At 45.1% G+C, this 21,294-nt stretch overlaps 1 protein-coding gene across 1 annotated transcript in view; it reads right to left on the bottom strand.

The window, feature by feature from the left end:
- The window catches only part of LOC119448722 (Down syndrome cell adhesion molecule-like protein Dscam2), a 355,923-nt gene that overhangs the window by 279,387 nt on the left and 55,242 nt on the right, over positions 1-21,294 (bottom strand). The window lies entirely within an intron of this gene.

Raw genomic sequence — 21,294 nt, forward strand, 5'->3', positions numbered from 1 at the left:
GCTCGATATCGAATACCACCCAGAGAACAGCCAGCAAAGCAGTCCTACCAGGCTGTCCAAATGTGCAATGGGACGCCGGTGTCGGTGTAGCTGACCGCACAGGAACAGTCGTCGGATATATATATATATATATATATATATATATATATATATATAAAACACAGAACATAATACTAATCGCGAACATAGCGAACCGTTTACAATGTGTTTGGTATAGATTTGGGGCATTCAAAAAACCCAGACACATAAAACTTCCGAAGGGCAAGCGAATTCCGTTGTTACAGCTTCAATGCCTTTGACGTATACGAGTTGTCCGTACTGGCAAACATCCGTAAAAAATTCCATTCTGGAGAACAAATTTTTAATTTGGTGCATATATACGTATATACCACGCATTTCCGACGTTATCCAGCAAGGAAAAAAAACTGCTTTCAGAAGCTTTCAGAAGGTAATGTCTGCAACTCTTCTTCCCTTCTCAGTAACGCGGTACGCTTTTCAGTGAAAGTATGCGTGTACAGGTGTCGTTGCGAAATCAACCAAAATTTGCTGCCGCTGTAACAGACCATGCCACCACGCAGCCACTATGTTACAACATGCTACTTCTTTGTGCACCACAGCGTAACGGAAAAAAAAAACTAACAACACAAACTACTACGAGAGGTAGTCTGGCTCGTTTGTTGCGAAGCCTGATCGAGCATTGCAACTGTTAGTGGCTGCAGTGACACACTTGGTGGAGGCTCCCGTTCGCTTGGTTTTGAAATTGCTTTCGCCTGGCACACTCGCTTACAATGCTCACTTTCGTGCTCCCACGAACTTAACTTTCCTTCTAAATAAAGTATAACAGTACATTTTCACGCGGCGCCAGAACAAAGTTAAAAGACAACCGAGGACAAAGTTTGAAAACCGCAAACGTTACCTTATTTGTTTTCTTTTCCTCGCCCCAAACGCTCATCGCCGGAGAAAAAGAGAACGAGACGCAAATGACAAAAAAACGGTGAAAAGGCTCTTTAGGCCAAAACAAGTAAAAAATCGTGTTTAACAAGCCAGGCATAATAATGACGGCCATTTCCGTTTTTTTTTTTCTTTGCACCTTCGGCAAACCGCAGACGTTGCCACATACGCGACTGAAAGAAGGTTCTCAAGCGGCGGCGTTTAGACCAAAAGATAAAATCGGGAAGGGTTGGACGAAAGCAAGGAGCAGTGCGAGAGAAAGAAAAAAAAAAGAAGAACACGGAGCATTAAACCACAAATAAAATAGGTTAGGCCGTAAACGACAGCCGCTACCGGGCCACCGCGGTGCGCCGTTTGGCGCGGCATTTTGAAACAGAATTGTCCGCCAGCCGAACGTGATGGTCGTTCCAATCGCGCGGCGTGCAGTGACGGCGAAAAGCCATACGGCTCGCTTTCAAGTGTAGGCCTCATTTCTCTCTTCCCCCTTGTCTCCCTCTCTCACACTACATCTCTCTAGCAAGCTTCAGGCCACCGCAAGAGGAACGCTATATAGGTATAGCCAGTGAGGGAAATACGAAGGCCTAAACCAATTTGTCGCCCCGCGGTTTTGTCACCGCAACTGTCGTAAGCCGTCGTCTTTCTTTCTTTCTTTTTTCTCGACTTCGTCTTTCAGCAATGGACCAGCAACGAAATTTCAGCAATTGACCATCCATTTTCTCTTCTTCCTTTCTTTTTTTTTCTCTTTTCTCTCGGCTCCTTTTATTTCACTTTATGTCGTGCACATTCGTGGCTGCTGCAACTATTCTCTCAGCACATGTAATGCAGCGGCGGTGTGTTTTCGTGTTCTCTCCCCGTGCGTGGCCGTGCGCTTTCGAGCCGCTTGCAGCTGTTATTCACAATACGACGCCCGCTTTTTTTTTTTCCTTAAGTACCTGTCTTAACGGAAGCAGCGGGGAGCCGCCATACAGGCTTATACACTTTTGCGCCGGCGCAGCCTGTTCCCCGAGCGTCGCGCGGGTCAGTAACTGGCATTTTAATATGTACAACTGCCCATGAATATGAAATTTGTAGGCGGTCGGCTTTTTTAGTAAAATGGGTTTCAGAAACATTTGAGTTCAACAGAGGACATTGGCGAAGTAAGAGGGGCCCTGTGCGGACGTTGTAGAGCGAATAAAAAGGCGTCCTGACGACTTCAGACCGAATACTTGTTATCCCAGCTGAGTCAACCAATATCTGTTCATTTGTTGTGCATGTTTTTTTAATTGCTTGCTTTGATAGGATATACACTTTTACGCAAGCGCTGGGTCACTGATTAGCAGATGGGATAAAATGAATCATATATTTCCGCTTAAACCGGAGATTCAATGAGGACGTGCCCTATTCATATATCTGTGACATACGGAATTAATAGGCAAATGTTAATTAAATAATTAATTTAATTACCTGCCAAAGCCACGACCTGATTATGAGTTACGCCATAGTGGGGAATTCTGGGCTAATTCTTACCTCCTCGTTTATTTAACGTGCCCCAAATGTACGGTACAGAAGCGTTTTTACGTTCGGTCCCCGTCGAAATGCGGCCGCCATGGCAGGGGTCAAAGCCGGGACATGAGCGCAGTGAAATAGCTGCTGAGTACCCAATAAAGAAATTTCGTGAAAATACCAAATTACGTTTGAAATACCAAGTCTACGGAGGATAATCTCAGACAAAAAAAAAAGGGAAAAAGATATTCTCGGACCGGCATCCATTAGAATGTTTAAGGCCGACAAAATCGAGAGACAATATTTCAGTTTAGGCGAAACTTTCGCGTCAGCTATGTGAGTTCTGTAGTGGTGAGCTCCAGAACCCTGTGTTTATTATGTTTCTTTTGTATAGCCGGTGTAGCCGTTATAGAGCACATATGTAAAATGGGCTTATATTTCATAAAAAAGACAGACCTTTGCGAAACTAGAAGATTTTCTTTTTCTTTATGTTTTCGTTTTTTTTGCAAAAAAACAATGAGGGCGTTGCTGCAGTACACCTCAGGTATAGGCAGGTGTCTGCGACCGTTTACAGACTTGGTGCGCACCTTCCCTGTGCGCGTCACTAGCGCTCTTTCCCTCTCTCCCTTCCTTCTCTCCTCTTTTTGTCACTGCACCCCCTTCCCCCAGTGCAGGTTAGCAAACCGGGCGTGAGTCTTCTTGACATCCCTGCATTTCCCTGCTTCTCTTTGTCTGTCTTTTTGTAAATTTATTCTAAGCTCACAAGCGACATATCAACAGCTTAATTGTCCACAAACACAACATATCGGTTGAGAAGGACACGAAAGTTTGGCCAATAAACATGTAGTTGAAACTCCCCTCTCAATACAATTCCAACTGTGGTTTGGAACTGTCATGCCCTAAACTGTTTCTTTGCGTTGGAAACGAACACACTCCCATAACATCCGTTAACAATTTTTTTTTTTTTGGTACGCTGAAAGGTGTCATTACAGGAAACGTATCGTTCTATTAAAGAGAGAGTGAAAACAAAATGATATCATAAATTTTCGCGTGTTTTATAAATTTTACGGTTACTTTCCTTTCTACCACCTGTTGTTTCAAATATTGATATCAGTAACAACCGCCGCAACACGCAAGAGAAAAGTAAATGCGTAGATAGAGGGAAGCAAGAGAACAAAATACAACAAAAGCATCTATCCAATTATTTCGCGGTGACAGAACGCCGCGTACAACAGCACTTTTAGATTGCTCCCCGCTGGCGATACCATACTCATTCTTTACTTCTGCTCGGATGGTTACAGCCGAATAGCTTAACGCTCCTCGTCGGTCAACAATGCGAGTGCTAGTAAAGGGCTTTCACTTATTTTGTTTGTGGTCTGAAGCGAGAAAATTATTATACGCCCTAAGGAACAACAGATGGGCGGAAAAGCAAGAAAGAAATCAGAAAAAAAAGGAGAACTGGCAACGAAGACAATTATAAAGACTGCAGCATAACGAAAGACCCTGTGTAGGAGAGACGACCTGCAAAAAAATAAAATAAAATATAAACCGGAAATTTTGTAAACCTGAAAGGAATGCAGGACGCGATGAAGAGCTCCTGAGACATTCGTGGTACGAAAAGAGCTGTTAAGAAATAACGGACGCCGTAAGCCGCATGGCACGTTGCTTCGTTAAGCGGCGCCCATAACTGAACTTTCCATTTAATAACCCGGCCATTATATTTAACGACCACCGAGCAGGTTGAGAATGACGTAAACAGCGGTAGAAAATACTGTCGCAGGAGCATGAAAGAAAAACCGCAAAGAACGAAAGGAGAACAGTACTTAACCCAAAAATACTTATATTAATAAAAGACGCCGTTGTCGTAAAGGAAGCGCTGTTCGCAAACTGAACCAAACTAACAGTGCGATAAGAAGTAAATAACTGTCAATTTTCGCACTCTTCGCACCTCCGAAGCTAAAGACAAAATATTAGCGCGTTGCCATTCCGCCAACCCTCATTACGGTGCTGAAATGTGATGGAGAGAATCGACGCATTTACTTTTCTTTAGTTATTTGTTTGAAGTTCTAAACACGCGGTGCTCGCGTCAAGTGGAATAATTAACACGTCCCTTTGGTAGCAAAGGAACACGACGCCATTGTACAGCGAGGGAACAATACGGCATTCGCCGGAGGACGGGTTGTGCAATTATTAGGAGCTGATGCAGCAGAATGTCTGGGGTCTCAACTTATTCTGCGTCACCGCAGGGGACGTCTCAATTCTTCGCTTTCTTTCGCCATCTGTCTCTCGAATTTCTGTGCTCTCGGGTGAAATACTGCAAAATGCGAACAGCCCAACAAATAAAAACGACTTTTAAGTTCTGAACCCTCGACAAAGACTGGTGCCGTGATTTTCGTATGGTCACGCGTTCAGTGGTTTACTTTTTTGTTGTGTAATACAAGGTGAAAAACAACATGAAGTCACAAAGAGACAAGAAAGAGCTCCTCTTATTTCATATTGTTTCGAGTCGTATTTACACCACAAGAAGAAGAAATCAACTAGCTCAGCAACAAGTGGTGATGTCTTGCTATTTGACGGGGAGTGCTTTTTGCCCGGATTATAACGTTATGAAGTGTATCCGACAAATAAAAAAATGTATCTGACATTTTTTTAAATATTGTCGCTTATTCTACACTGAAAGTGTTGCCTAATCAGGCTGCGCGTGCGACGCGCATAGCGTTGCACATTTGCACATGTTCACGAACGCCAGCGGTCACTACTATGGAATGTGTGATGGTAAATGTATAAAACAGCTCACGCACTTTAGCCGTGAGTTAAATTTCGACGACCGACAACGGGCCGTCAAGCTCGGCTTGGCGGTCCCTACGTGGGACTAGCCGGGTGGCGCGGGGTCTCCCCTGCGTCTTCTCTGGACCCCAATAAATTTATTTCACTCACTCACTCACTCACCGACAACAGCGCTCGCCGCTGTCGTTGTGCTTTGAGTTTTGTTTGTTTTAATCTGCACAAGTTCACCCAATAGCAAGTTATGCTCTTATATCGAGGCTTTTGACAGTTTTTTTATTCTTCCCCGTCACTGCAGCGTCAACACGTAGGCAAGTCGTGAATGCGGACTGCCATAACCGCACGCTCATACAATTCCAGCCTGAAGCGAGGCTTCATCAGCCCCTAAATCTCCCCTTTCGTTTACACCACAAGAAATAAGAAAGTTCTCGTTCGCTGGAACAGAAGTGAAGAAACGAGGCCAAAAGGGCCGCTGAGCGGGGTCAAACGAGTTTGACAAAATAGGTATTCCGAGGAACATGAATTGTATTTTGAATAGACGTTTAAGTTCGGCGCGCAAAGCATGCAAGGGCATCTTGAACACCCTATTCACGGTCGGAGAGGAAAGATTTTGCACACAGTTTTATTGTTCCTTTTACACCGGTTGTTACGGCGCGGAAACGGAAATAACCGCGACTTCCTGCGGACGACGTTTTCATTATTCTAAGGGTCCCGACGCATGCGTCCTCTTCTTGTCGCATTTAGCTTTATCGCCATCAGCATCATCATTATATTTTGCGTTCACTTCAGGACGAAGGCCCCTACCGGCGATCTCCAACTGCCCATGTCTTGCGCTATTGTGTGTCCCAACTTTTTCCATGAATTTCCTCATTTTATCGCCACAACTAATTCTCTTCTCTCCTCGAGTGCGCCTTTCTTCTTTTCACACCTAATCTGCAACTATAATAGACCACTGGTTATCTGCCTTACTCATTACGTAGCCTGCCCAACTCTACTTCTTCCTGTTAATGTCGGCGAGAATGCTTGCGACTCCCGCTTGCTCTCTAGTCCGCACCGCTGTCTTCATGATTCTTGACTTTACGCCTACCATTTTTCATTCCGTCGCTCGTTGTACGGTTATCAAGCTTCTTTCGTTAACCTCCAAGCTTTCATTCTATATGCCAGTACTGGTAGAATGCAATGATTGTACACTTTTCTTTTCAAGAATAGCGGCAAGCTGCCAGCCATGATTTGGTAATTTCTGCCGCATGTGATCCAACTCATCTTTAAAGGCACGCTTTCTGTGCCCATTTGGCCACTTTGCTGGTGCTGGCTGCTTTTGTCTTGCCAATAACACCAGAACTTGGGTCACACGTTTGGTATGTGTAACTGGATATGCTAGATTGGATATGTGAACATTATTGGCCAATATTCGAGAATAGACATGTACCACTGAACAAGCGTCCACATAGACAGGTACAATGACAGGCAAGAAGTGAGAAATCGCAACAAAAGCACTGCGTAGAGAAAGAAGTCAGGGGACAAAATCAAGACAATCGGAAGTAGTGTTCAGCAGATTACGCCTGCCGCGTCCCCCCAATAAACCTATATTTACACAGGACTGGTCTGGCGATATTACCTCTGTGTCAATACTGACAAGAAGCAGAATCCCTAGATTACTATGTTTCGCTATATTGCCGGTATACAGTATTAAGAAAAAGACTTCTAGAAATTTCACTTGCTAAACTAGGGTTAATCTTAACGTAAGAAATTATACTAACATTCGCCGCGTCAGTTTTGGGCTTCAACCACAGGGACGTCTTTGATGCCGTTTGTGCTTTCATACAATTAACTAAACAAACAAGCTTTTCAATGTCTTTTTTTTTCTATTCTTTTAAATCGAATATGAAAAACTTCAAATCATAAGTAAAAGTTCAGGCACACAAATCTTGGCCAATCCGCCAGTGTGGGTACGAGCCATAGTATGAGGCCATCATCATCATCATCATCATCATCATCATCATCATCATCATCATCAAATGGGACCAGAGTGAGCATTCAGGGAGGAACGTTGAGTTACATAACAGTGAATAAGTCGGCAACATAAAATTGAAGTCGGCTACTGAAAAGTGAGTTCAGCAACAGAAGCAGTCGGTCGAGTGTGAAGTTAATCGAACGAACCAGAGCTTGCATTTAACGAGAGGCGTTGAGCAACATAGAATAAGTGAAGTGACGACATTGCAGCAACCATCGAAGAAACCGATTGCCACAAATGCGTGGGAACCGACGATATTAAAGCTAAGCGTTTATTGCCTCTGTCTTCGACTTCATCGCTGGTATTGGCTGCTGTCTTGCCAAATATCTCTTGCGGAATGCGTGGGTCATACTGAATGCAATGTCGTTGCCCCGCGGACGTCGTCGCCGTCGTCGTACAATTGTCATTCCTGCTGGCTACATTCTTAGACAATTGGCCGGTACCAGACACAGTGAAAGCAAACACCCAATACATGGGGTGCTTCAGCGAACACTTTCAAAAAATTTTAAAGGTTGGCTGTGGCAGATAGCACAATTCTAGTTTATAAGCTGGTCTACTCGAAGAGTCGGACATTACTTGCACAAGAAACTAAAATGCATAATCTAATAAATAGAAAAACATCAGTAATTAAGTTTCTGACTAATCGCCTTATGGCCCATATTGCAACTTACAAATTCTAGCCGGGGAGTTTGCAAGGCGAGTCCACTTGGAACGAATTCTCAGGATCACACTCGTTTCGAAATATTAATTTCCAAACTTTGGCGAGAAATGCACTAGCGTTCCAGTTACTTTCTTAACAAAACGTCCTTTTATGCATTGAAGCCCAAAAGTAACTACACCAATGCATTTCTTCGCAAAGTGCGGGAATTAATACCTTGAAACCGGTATCGGATCCTGAGAATTCGTTCTAAGTGGATTCGCCTTGGGACTTGCAAAAGATCGCTAAACACGAAGAGCATTCTCCACAAACGCCAATGAAAACTAAGCATAAACTGATTCCAATGGCCCATAAGATCCGCAAATTTTCTTTTTTTATTCTTCTGTTATTGTCCTACTCATGATCAGCATCCCGTGTCAGTAACTAGGCTAATTAACATAGTTTTGCAAAGATTATAGAGCCTGACTGCGAATCGTGAATTCTCGTTTTTTTGCTAGGTTATTGAACATTGCATTTTTCTTCTGCATGTTAATATTTCATCCTACTGATTTCCTGTATCATTTATTGCAAGTCATCTCCAGCGCTGCTAAACAAAACAATGTAATTTGCAAACCGCAGATGACATTGGCAGATAAGTGAGCACAGTGCGCTGCTGTCGGAGATTTGAGCACGTTCGAGTACTGTGTTCGACTACGGTGCGCATCCCTGCGTGTCACAGTCAGCCGAGGTCAAATGGTGATTTCACACGCCTGCGCTATTGTGATTCAATAATAACTTATCGCTATGGAATGCGAAGAAGTCTTGTTTGTGCTATTTATTTCACATGATTGACAATACACTCCCAAAACTGAAGTGATTGAATTGATAACTGATAAGAAGTGAGCTTACAGGAGTGATCCCATGTAGACATATACTATGTGTTTTCACTTGCAGATGAATTTTATGATTTCTTAATTGAAGTTTATAATGTTCTCCCATATACCGAATTCAACATGCGGATTACATTCGATCGCAAGGAATACGTTCGCTTCGTAATGGTTAACTTGCCACCTAGACTATCCTCTTTAATGTAAAAGCTTTATATGGCTCATGAGGCGGAAAATCCGGCGTTGGCCTGACCACGATGATCCAAAAAGCCCAAGTGGCCCAAGTGAGTCCAAGTGAGCCTAAGTGAGTGAGGTGGCCCAAGTAAGTCAACCGAGGCAGTTGATGACGTCACTTAAGTCAAAGTTAATTAAGGTAAAGTTAATTAGGGCAGAGTAAATTAAGGCAGTGTGAGTTAAGGGAGAGTGAATTAAGGCGAAGTTAATTAAGGTAGTTTAATTAAGGTACAGTTCATTACGGCGCTCGAACCCACCAGCACTAGTGGGAGTCGAACGCACGACCGTTGGTGTTAATAAATGCGAAGTTAATTAAAGCACAGTTAATAAGCATAGAGTTATTTAAAGAACACGAACCCACGACTTTTGGTGGGAGTCCGACTCCTGACCTCAAGTGGGAGTCCTGCCTACGACATTTGGGGATTAACTAAGCCGAAGTTAAATGTACAGTTAATGGTGGGTATAATTAATTAAGGCACACGTGTAATTAAGATAGAGTTCATTAAGGCAATCGAACCAGCGACCTTTGGTGGGAGTGGAACCTTCGACCTTTGGTTGTCGTGTGGATGAGGAAAAACCAGACAGACGTTGGTGCCTGGTGTCCACAAATTATATTTTAACAGGGCCCACTCTATCAAGCGGGAGCGGGACCAAGCGCCGCTGGCCAATTCGATCTTGCAACCGCCGATTCCGCCGCTCACGCACTGTAAGCGTGCTGGGCGTGTCGTCGTCGTCTTTTCGGTCGGATCACTGGGGCACGTAGTAGTACCTTGTTTTGAGGCAACAACAACGTAGTAGTAGCACACTACAGTCGCAATGCTTTCGCTTTCATCCACGTAGGGATAACTAAGTGCCGCTTGAATTTTTTTATCCCCTTTTATAGCATTGTTTCGGCCACTGATATAACGTTGTTGCCTGGTCTGCTCAAACGCCTGAAACCTTATGTCAATGAAACATATGTAGATAAAGTTCCCATTGTCTTGAATACATGTCACCGGAGTTTCTTCTCAAAACGGCACTGATAGCATCTCAAAATAGTAGTTATGATTGTAGAGGAGCTGGCGTAACTGAATCCATCTTTCTATCTCTAGGTAACTATTATCTTTTAGTTACGTCACCGCTTATTCGTATATATATATATATATAACAAGTGCCATCACGAAAGTCGTGTAGTCTGCAATGTGCGGAGCATGAAAAATCCCACATGCTGTCTTTGCCAACTTCACCTCACTCTACCGGTCACGTCTATGTGGTTTCACCAGAGCCCACGCAGGAGCAGACGCCCTTAATTGTGCGAAATTTCTGCCTCAAGCCTCCGCTGTTTCGCCACCTTCAGCCAATCCGCGTTGCACGGAGAATCACAGCGGGAAAATGGTGAAAGAGCAACAGTAGCGTCATTTATATACACCTCATACCTGGTGGCTGTTCTTGCTGTTTAGGAACACTCTTACTTCTTAGTTCAAATTAAAATTAATTCTGTAAAAGCTTGAAACCAATCGATACGGCTGGGTACGTTTTAAATGAAGAGAGATAGTTATTGTGTACAAATTCGGTATTTTAAGCTTGCGTTATAAGTGAAATCCTAAGTAGAAATCACTCACTGGCACGTCTCAAAAGTCAAGAGCCCTCCACCATAGATTGTGCCTTCTGCGCGTATAGTGCACACCTTTACCGCCCTCCATTTCATTAGTGATCAAGTGACACAAAAATGTACGATTTTCTGCGACTCAAAGTCGGCTCTGCAGTCTCTACTATCACCTTTACGTCGCGGTCCTCACGAGCAGCTGGTCTTTGAGATTGCCGAGGCAATACACAATCTAACTGAGATGGGGCATGGAATAACTTTTCAGTGGCTTCCAAGTCACTGCGGAATTGTCGCCAATTAACGGGCCAATCAAGCTGCCCGCACAGCTCATAAAGAAGGTAACCAACGACCCATACAACTTTCTGGGACTGACGCTGCATGGAAGCGCCGCGTGCTTGCTCGCCAACGCACAAGGTCACAATGGAATGAGTCGCACTTCAGGCATGCTCGCTTATACTCTCTGGACCCAACCCTAAGCCTTCGAGTAGCATCAAGACTTCGCCGAGGAGACGCAACCCTTTTGTGCCGATTATGGTTGGGCGTTGTGTTTACCAACGCCTATGCGTTCCGCATAGAAATGGCCGACAGCGCTGCCTGTGACCACTGCGGCAATGAAGAATCGATTGAACATATTTTGTGCGACTGCACGCAGTACAGTGCGCAGAGACAATCTCTCAACAACGCGTTCAACCAATGGGACGACCGGCCTCTGTCGGAAGAAAGAATTCTCCGCCACAGACTGGACTTAACGTCACAGAAGAACGCCGTGCAGGAGCTTCTGCGCTTCTTGCGAGCCACCGGCCTATCTGAACGACTGTGATTAGAACGTTATTCCGGTGTGTGCGTATTTTTTTTAATGCAAAGCATTTCTTGGGGAACATTTGCTACTTTGACAGTATCTATCTATCTATTTATCTAGCCGCCCGCGTCTTTGTGCTCTCATGGTCATTCCGTTAACTTGATATGTACCAAAATTGGCATACTATGACAAGAATATATGACGAACATAAATGATATGTCATGACATTAATGCCACGACATGCGTGTCATGTAGGTCATGAAACAGCCGCCTACGTCTTGGTGCTCTCATGGTCGTTTCGTGATCTTGGTAGGTACCGAAATTAGCATAGTATGACAGGAGTGTGTTACGAACATAAGTGATAGGTCATGACATAAATGACATAACATGCGTGTCATGTAGGTCAGGACAATTACGACCCAGCAAAAAATAGTAATACTCGAAAACCCCTGAAATGGGTTCGGACGTGGGTACTAAGTGAAGGAAACACTAAAAGATGCTGGCAGAAATCATAGTCATGAGCATGACTCAGCATAAATGACAATGAGTCAGCGAAAAAAGATTAACACTGAAAAGCCACTGAAATGGGTTCTGACGTGGGTACTAAGTGAAGGAAACACTAAAGGATGATGGTAGAAATCATAGTCATGAGCATGACTCAGAAAAAAATGACAATGACTCAGCGAAAAAAAGATTGACACTCAAAAACCACTGGAATGGGTCCGGACGAGGGCACTAAGTGAAGGAAACACTAAAGGATTGTGCTAGAAGTCATAGTCATGACCATGACTCAGCAAAAATTAGAATAACTATGCGAAAAAAGATTCACACTCAAAACCAATAGAATGGGTTCGTATGTGGTACTAAGTGAAGGAAAAGGCTAAAGATTGATGGTCGAAGTCATAGTCATGAGCATGACTTAGGCTTTGTCCTTAAGGTCTCTTAAGTGTAGCTAATGGGACTCCTGAGGACTCATGACATGAATTTCATGACATGCGTGTGATGAAGGCCACGCAATAGCCGCCTTCGTCTTGGTGCTCTCATGGTCGTTTCGTTCACTTGGTGGGCTCCCCACACACTGCTTCGCATAACATCGATTCCCACAAGGCGTGGGATCTGCCGTCTTTTTTTTTCTGTGTGTGCTTTCTTGTCTTTCTCACTCTCTCTCTGTCCTTTTTTAACCCCTATTTCCCTACCCCAGTGCAGGGTAGCAAACCGGATTCGAACATCTGGTTAACCTCCCTGCCTTCCTCACCATATCTCTCTCTCTGAATATATAAGTTGGAAGGGTGAGCCTGTCTCTATTTCTTCTATCGTTCCTTGTCGTTTTCTGCGCCACAAGTCTGGCAATTAATCAAGAAGCATCTCCAGCGCTGCCCCTCCCCCCGTCCTTTTATTTTGCACGTACTATGTTCCTGGTAAATGGAGACTTGCGACTCGAATTACCAGCGCTTAACGTTTCTTGTATCAGCGCCTTTCGTCATTTTCTGCGTTCATGCTTAAGCCACTAAGTAATTGCGACATTCAGAATGAGAGTTTCCATTAACACGTTATCGTCAGTGGGGAAGCATTGTTCGTTAATAATGTCACCTACTAAAAGAAGCGTAAAAACTTATCGTAGGGTGGCACAAAGCTTTCCTGTATATTGAGAACTTCATGGCATGTACTGCGTGGGACGCTGCTCAACCAGCCCTCCGAGATAGCAAGCCTGTGCACTTTGATTTATGACGTCATGCTGATTGGATCGAAATTTCCACTGTCAAGCCTAGCGTGACGAAAGCGGTGACGTCAAAATGACCGCAGGAAGGTTCGTAGTTTTATCAGCCGTGTAAGTTTCTGCAAACATTCGCTTAATAACTAAACTAACAAACAAGCTGTTATGCGCACACAGACAAACGTGGACAGATTTCACTCATTTACCTCCAATACTTGGTGTAACAAGGCTGGCGGGATGAAGACAGTGGGCAGCGAGGAGCGAACGCTTCGTGCTGCCTCTCACTTTAGTGCGTCTCCGAAACTTGAGACTACGCGATCTCCAACATTAGGCGCACGGCCCGGGGAAGACAGTGCACATAAAGCCACCAATTATCTCAGCTCGGCCAGTCTTTGCAATTGCAGATTACCAACTCAGGGCGTGCAGGCCCCGTATGCTCTCAGCCACGTCGACTATCATTCATAGCCACGGCCGGACTAGACTAGGAGGCGCGTGCTCACCTGCGCCCCCCCCCCCGCCGCCCTAGAGCACGCTTGATCACATGACCTCTAAAATTCGGCGCATGGTAAGGCGGCACCCATCAAGCTATCACGCATCTCGGCTCACCCTCGCACGCTTTCCCACGCACCTACAGCATACGCCATGCTGGTCACAATGTTATCGCACTTGGACTTTACACGGAATATCACAGTGACGGTGACGGCAAATATTCGCCTGGAGTTTCCATGTAATTGCTATCGCCATAAAATGCAGCTGTACGGAGGAGCGAATGCGAATAACAGGACGCCAAATAAAGTAATTTAAAATTTGTTGCGATAGCAATTATATGGACACTTCAAGCGGATTTCTGCCGTTGGCATCACCGTCGCCGTCGCCGCGAGGTTCCGTATAAAGTCCAAGGGCGATGATAAAATCGTCGCCGCGCGCCGTATGTGCGAGTGAAAGCGCGTGGGGGACGCGCGCTATCACGGAAAGCGAACGCGCGGCGGCGAGCAAACGCGACTTCCGTCGCGCGAAGGGCCGTGGGCGTGTGGGATGAAGGGAGGGAGGGCGGGCGACGCTGTGCTACGGCACCAAATGCGTATTTTGCAACCGGGCGCAAAGGAAACTAGCCACTCAATCTCCCACGCGAAAACAGGAAAGCGGGAAGGCAGCACGAGAGGGAGGGGGGGGGCGACTTCTACTCTGCCAACAACTGCGCTTTGCGCCGTGGCGGCCCGTTGCCCGCACCGTATCTTGTAGGTGATCTCCACACCGCCCTGACCTTTGTATGCGCTGTGCATTCGCCGCTCAGTTTTCGTTGAAGCGATCGACCGCACGAACATTCGCTCGCTGCGGCGGCTGCGCTTGCTACCAGCGTTTTGATAGTGGTTGTCTGCGGTCATCTAGTGTGATCTATTCATGTTTGCTTGTGCGCGCTGACACCACGCTTGTTAATTCAGTTAGTAAGCGAATGTGTCCAAGTTTATGCAGTCGATAAAACTACTATCCCTACTCCGAATAGCTCTCTACTAATTTGCTATCGCAATTGAAGCTTCGCCTTTCGGGCGAAACTGCGACATTTTTTTTCAGCACAATTCACTCGCGCGCGCCCCGAGAACACGTCAATCGAGAAACCCTGAGGACGAGGAGTCGGTTAGGTGGCCAAGTGGTGGGACATAGCTATTTTCACGGTAATACAAATTTTAGGCCAAATTCCACCCGAGGTGCTTCTAATCAAGACAAAAGAAGTGGAAAGCGACAGAAATTCTATTAAATAAGAAACGGCGCTAACGTTGAACTATTGTTTTCGGTTTATATTCTCGATGTTTCCTCAACTTGACTCGACTCCGATTCCACCAAGTGGAGCGCGACGCTGCCCTTCGACTTAGGTAGTCACTTCACTAACGCACTTCGTGGATACGTGCGTTGAGGAGTTGCTTCAGTAACAGCTGTGTATTCCATTGCCTTCATGTACAATATAGCATGATGGCCCTCACTCTATAAGACTGAAAAGAAGCCCGGATGCTCCTCGTCAAAGCGTTGTGTGACGCGTGCAGTAATGGCATGGGCAGTGCCGCAGCGGATCACGCCAGAAGCACATTTGGGTATTCCATTTGCACAGCGCAATGTCGTAACGCCGAACCATTAAGGAGGCATAGCAACCACTATAGTCGTCGTTTTTGTTTCTTCACTCCACCAATGGGACTCCCGCAGTCATTTGTACAATCCGCTCAGACGCAGAGCGAAAAAATCGATGGTTTGCTGCTCGTCGCAGTGGCTAAGCGTAAATATTAAAACCACGCAAATCTATGCCCCTTTTTATGAAATGCCTTAGGATGCCACTTAGCCTCGTTCGGCAGCTTACCGCTATCCTTCAAAAGAAAAGTCTACGATCACTGGGCTCTATACCGGTACTTATATCTCGGCCAAGAACTTATAGGTTAACAAATAGGTAGCTCGAGAACAAGTTGAGAACTCAACAAGTTGATAACTGAACAAGTTGAGAAATGACCAAGTCGAGAACTGTGCTATGAGCAATGATACAAAAAATGATAGGCGTAACTCGCACAATTGTTGGGATTAGAAAGCAAACGAGAGTAGCCGATATTCCAGTTCAAATTAAGAAGAAAACATGAAGCGCGGCAGAACATGTGATACGTCGGGCGGATAACCAGTGGTCTTTTAGTCTTGCAGAATTTATGGGAAGGGAAGTGAATCGACGACGACAGAGACGGTGGTGTGATGAAATTTGGTATTTGTCGGCATAAAATGGTATCAGCTGGCGCGAGACAGGGGTAATTGGAGATCGCTAGGGCTAGGTCTTCGTCTGCATGCAGTGGGCATAAGATAGGCTGCAGCTGCTACTGAAGATTCATGATGATGATGATGATGATGATGATGATGAGGACGACGACGACGACGACGACTCACATTGTTTTTCATGGACGTTTTAGAATCTCAAAGCAACGTGCATTTTAAGGAACAAACAAACCGTACGGAGAAGAAACCATGTAGTCCGTTTACCGTTCCACTTGGCAGCCAAGATATCGTTGTCGCACAATTGTAAAATGAAATTGTACGGCATACTATATCTTTTGAACGTACATAGACAGAACTAAGCGTTATTACGCAAGGAAGCCTTCGTTTAGCTTGTACACTCGTCGACAAAAATTTGTCTCCAGACATTCAGCACGCTGAGTGTATTCGATCGCTTCAACACATGTGACGCAAGTGACAGGTATTCTTATCTGTGTGAGTTATGCGCGTGCCTATCTGCAAGTCGTGGGCAGAAAGATGATTAAGAGTAATAGAAGAGCATACACCTAGAAGGCCAGCAGCGTGAACATGACGGCTCTTGTAATGCTGTAGAGGTATATCTTTGACCTAAGACAACATTTTCGATTACATTGTTCCAACAAGAGCCGAAAACCAAGTAGCATAGAGAGAGCAAAAAGCCGAAGAAAGCAGCAAGACAGGGAAGACAATAAGAAGAGATAATCCGGTTTCCTAACCTACATTGAAGGGAAGAGGAGTTGCAGGCAGAACGAAAAGAAGGAAATAGAGAGAGAGAGAGAGAGAGCTACGTCACATCCATTCCCAGCAAGCGTTCACAGCACTGTGTTGGGAACCACAATAAGAAGGACCTTGGAATAAGGCTCAGATTCCGTCAGAAATTAAGGAACATAAGTCCCCCTTCCGCCACCTATCTATTATCGATAATTTCACTCTCTGCTAGCTGCCCCGTCCTTCCAGTTTACTCTATAAGGGGGCCAACATTATCGCCTCCTGCTGACAATTCCCAAGACATCACCGTCAAAAATGTACGCAATTTTCAGAAAGCAATGAAACATCTATAAGAGGGAAAAAGAGAGAGTGTCTAGCTCTTTGTCGTTTTATTAATTTAGTTTTCGCTGCTGTCCAGGGTAAGGTGTCTCGCAAACAAGAAACGATCGCATGCCACCGGAGCGTAGCAAACTTCACGCTGAAACGAAGTCTTTGTTGGAGAAAATCAGATATTTAAATGAAGCAGTTCTCAAACTTTAAAACACATGAATATGCATGGCGAGCGCAAACAGGTACCCGGCGCGGCCACGCCATGAATATTCAAAGCACGCAGGGTGCAACTTGGAGATGAGGAGGCGCCGCGGAGAACAAAAAAAAAAAGTTTTTTCGTCGTAGTCGCCCCTGTAGTCTTGCGCTATATTAAGCAACGTAGTATATATTCCGGGAGACAACAGGGCTAATCGCAATACGGTCCGTGTCGCAAGGTGGTAGCAAAAGTCACTGGAATTATAATAATTTACAACATATCCGAGGAGACCTGAGTCTGTTCTTTGCTTTTTTTCCATGCATCTAATTCGTTGACCCGTCGTGATGAACAGCCATTCTGGCGCTAATTCGCGGGCACCCCCGCGGGAAACCATTAAAAACCAGATGACGGCCACGAAATCACTCCTCGCGCGGCGCGGATCCTGAATGGACGAGATAACAGGTTTCGCAGCCGCTACGCCATTGCCCGCCGTTTTTACTTTATTTCACGTTGGAAGAAAGACAGTGGAAAGACGATACTAAGAAAACGCGAGGCTGCAGAACAAAAACTCGCAATGAGAACGCGACAAAAGGTGGGCGAGCCGTGACAGCTGCGACGCAGGCGAAGAGCTGGAATTAGTTACGCAGTCTATGGTTGACAAAGGCGTTGTGTCAGTGCAAGCCCTATATGTGTGTGCAGTTATCTGTATTTGGGTGGGCGTATATGAGCTTGACTCTATGCGTTTCTGTATTTGTGCAAACGCGAGTGTGCGTCTGTGATGATGAAGAGAGTAAGGCGGCGGAAGAACGGAGCGGGCGAGAGCAGGAGGGCAGGATGTTCAGGGGTAGGGCATAGCCACGCATACACACAAAAGAAAACGGCGGGCCAGAGCTCATAAAGAAGCTTGATGTACGACGGGCGCGGGAAAATCGAAAGACGCGAAAGGGCTGCTTGCGCCGCGGCCGCATGCCTCCTTCACACGGTCGCGGTGGAGACCCTTCAGTCCCCCTTGGCTCGGCACGCTATAGGAGACGAGTGGCGAGCGCTAATAAACGAGTCCCGGCTGAACCATTAGCTTGATCGTTTTCCCCGAGATAGACACAACAGGGTGGCCGCACCGGACTCCGCAGCGCGAGGAAGACGAAAAAGAGTAGAAGACGATGAGTCGGACCAGCACCACCGGTAGCAGAAGCGGCAGCGGCCAGCTTTTAGGCACGCTCAAGATGGACGCTTGCGTAGTGAGTGAAAGCGAGGGACAGTCGGGGGGAGGAAAAGAAGAAAGAGGTGATCACGATGAGTGGGGAACGAGGAAGAAGAGGAAGTAAGGAGAGGTGATGGAAGGGAAACGAGGGAGATTTCGAGGAGACCATCTCTTTTCCGTAGGGACGCCCTCCAGGAGGACCTTCTATGAGGAGCGGTGTAGCTGACGTGGCTGCTCTCGCTTTGATGAATCGTCCCGGAACGTTACTCTTCTTCGCCCTGGCCTCGGCGACAGATGTTGCTTGGGAGAATGGAAGAGGAGCAAGAGGAAGGTTAAATACCAACAGCCGGCGGCGAAAGCGGGAAGAAAGGAACATTGCCGGCGTTAGCTTCCCCTCACGCTCCGAGAAGCTCTTAGGGAAGAAAATAAAAGGTGAGGACGATGTTTCATTTAGTCGTGCATAAGTATACCTTCGTGGGTAAGGGCTGCGCGGAAGAGAAAAACGGGATACATAGAGAAGCTTATACGTTAAAACGTGTAAACGACAGTTTCATGCTACGTAAAAGTGATTTTACAAAAGATAATAGGCAATTATGACTCAACAAAGGAATTTTTTTTTGTTTTTGCAAATGCCAATCGCAGACTTGTTAGCTACTCAAAAAAAAAAAAAATCTGCGCAGCACAATATTGTCACCGACAAAGAGGCATCCGGGCACGTATATTGAAAATCTAGAAGGCACAGCGCCATAGAAACCGCGGTTGAACGCGATTGGCTGAAACGCCGCCGGCTACACTCTAATGTCACGCCGAGAGGATTATTGCCTTTGCGTGTCGCCCACGATAGGTTAGGTTAGGTTAGATTAGCGTAAAATGCGTTAGGTGGCGAGGCGTACTCGCACAGCCATTACAAAGAGCGTCGAGCGTGGCCGGCGGCGTTTCATCCAATCGCGTTCAACCGCGGTTTCTATGGCGCTGTGCCTTCTAGATTTTCAATATACGTGCCCGGATGCCTCTTTGTCGGTGACAATATTGTGCTGCGCAGATTTTTTTTTTTTTTTGAGTAGCTAACAAGTCTGCGATTGGCATTTGCAAAAACAAAACAAAAATTTTTTAAAATTGCGTGTGGCAGATAGCACAATTATAATCATTGATCTAAACTACTCGATCAGGCGTCCATTACTTCCACGAGAAATGAAAACGCCTAATTGAATAATTAACATAATTACGCTAATTATCGTTTCAATTAATTATTATATGGCACATCTTTCAATCTATGCATTATAGCCGCTGAGTTCGCAAGGCGTAACCACTTAGAACGAATTCTCAGGACTGAACCAGTTTCAAGATATTAATTTGCAAAGTGTCCGACGAAATGCTTGGGCGTTCCAATTAACTTTGTGCTTCAATGTATAAAGCATAAAACAGCGTTTTCCTCAGAAATTTAACTGGAACGCCCATGCACTTCGTCGGACACTTTGAAAATTAATATCTCGAAACTGGTTCAGTCCTGAGAATTCGTTCCAAGTGAATACGGCTTGCGAACTCCGCGGCTATAATTCGTAGATTGAAAGATGGGCCGTAAAATAAATTATTGAAAAGTAATTCGCGTAATCATGTTTATTATTCAATTAGACGCTTTGATTTCTCGTGGAAGTAATGACCGCCTCATCGGGTAGTATAGATCAACGATTATAATTGTGCTACCTGCCACAGGCAATTTTTTAAAAATTTGGTGCAGCTAAAATGAAACACCCTGTACGCCACCCGGACGACTATATACAGGTGCATTTACAAGCGCACTGCGTAGCACTGCCCAGAAAGAACATCCCACAAAAGGTTACATCGTCGTCGTCCTCGTCGCCTTTTCAAACACGGTAGACCTTCTCTTGGTCAATGGGAATAACTGCTCCCTAACAGTATGCCCTAATAATTCTGTCATTACCACGTCACAGTAACCCATGATCTCTTGTGAACACATTGGCGCCAAGAGTCACTGATAGTGAAAATCAGCATTGGCGGCCCTTCTCGACTGAGTTAGGAACTGCGTCTGTGACCGACCAACTAAGACTGGCTGATTTGAATGTGGCAAGGAATTCTCGATCGTAGTATCCAGATCGGTTATGCGTCCTAAATAAATATGTATTTCTTAAGCCCGACAGTAAAATCTTTTGCTTGGAACTTACGATGGGCGAAAAAGATTGCAGCTTGTGCTTGGTACCACAAGGTTCTCTGCATAGCTGCAGCTGATTATGTGGGTTGAGTGCTTGAAGAGCCTGCTTTGTATGCAATTACTTGGCGTGCACGTTCGCCATCTCTCTAGGATACAAAATCACCATCTGGCTTCCTTTCACCACAATTTAACATTTAAATGGCGCAAAAATAAAATGAAATGTAAGAAAAACGCCTACACAGACGTGTCTGCGGTCAGTTTAACATCTACCAAAATATATTAGAAAAAAATCTCCCCAACAAAAAGTTAATACAACGCGCGAAAAAAAAAACGAGAAGAAAAAATCATGGAGAGGATTTGAAATGCTAATGCTCTTTCCTGGAAAATGAATATTATGCAAAGCAGCACGAAACACGCGTTAGGCGCCAAGAAGTACGAAGCTATGGAAAATTCAGTGTAATCTTATTTTTAGCTACGGATTACTAGCGTGAGAGATCGCTGCCTTACTAAAATGTTGAACCCAATATTACATATACATCCGTTCTTGCGTGTAATCGCTGGAACGTTTTCAGTCGTCTTTTTGCAAGCTTCTATGCTTCGTTGTCTTGTTATGAACAAAGAAAAGGAGCATAATGAAAACCACATGGTTGCTCACTTTTGTTTTTAACAATAAACAGCGGTGTAATTAGGTACGTGGATATAAATTGTTTGGTTTTGCAATTACGGTAACGAGGTTGCTTCGCACGAATAAAAAAATATGACGCACATGATACGACACCCTTTATTAGGTCCTCACGCGGGAGAAATTGTCGTCAGTATTGTTG

This window comes from Dermacentor silvarum, chromosome 4 (assembly GCF_013339745.2).
Source record: "Dermacentor silvarum isolate Dsil-2018 chromosome 4, BIME_Dsil_1.4, whole genome shotgun sequence".
In the NCBI taxonomy this organism is placed as follows: domain Eukaryota; kingdom Metazoa; phylum Arthropoda; class Arachnida; order Ixodida; family Ixodidae; genus Dermacentor; species Dermacentor silvarum.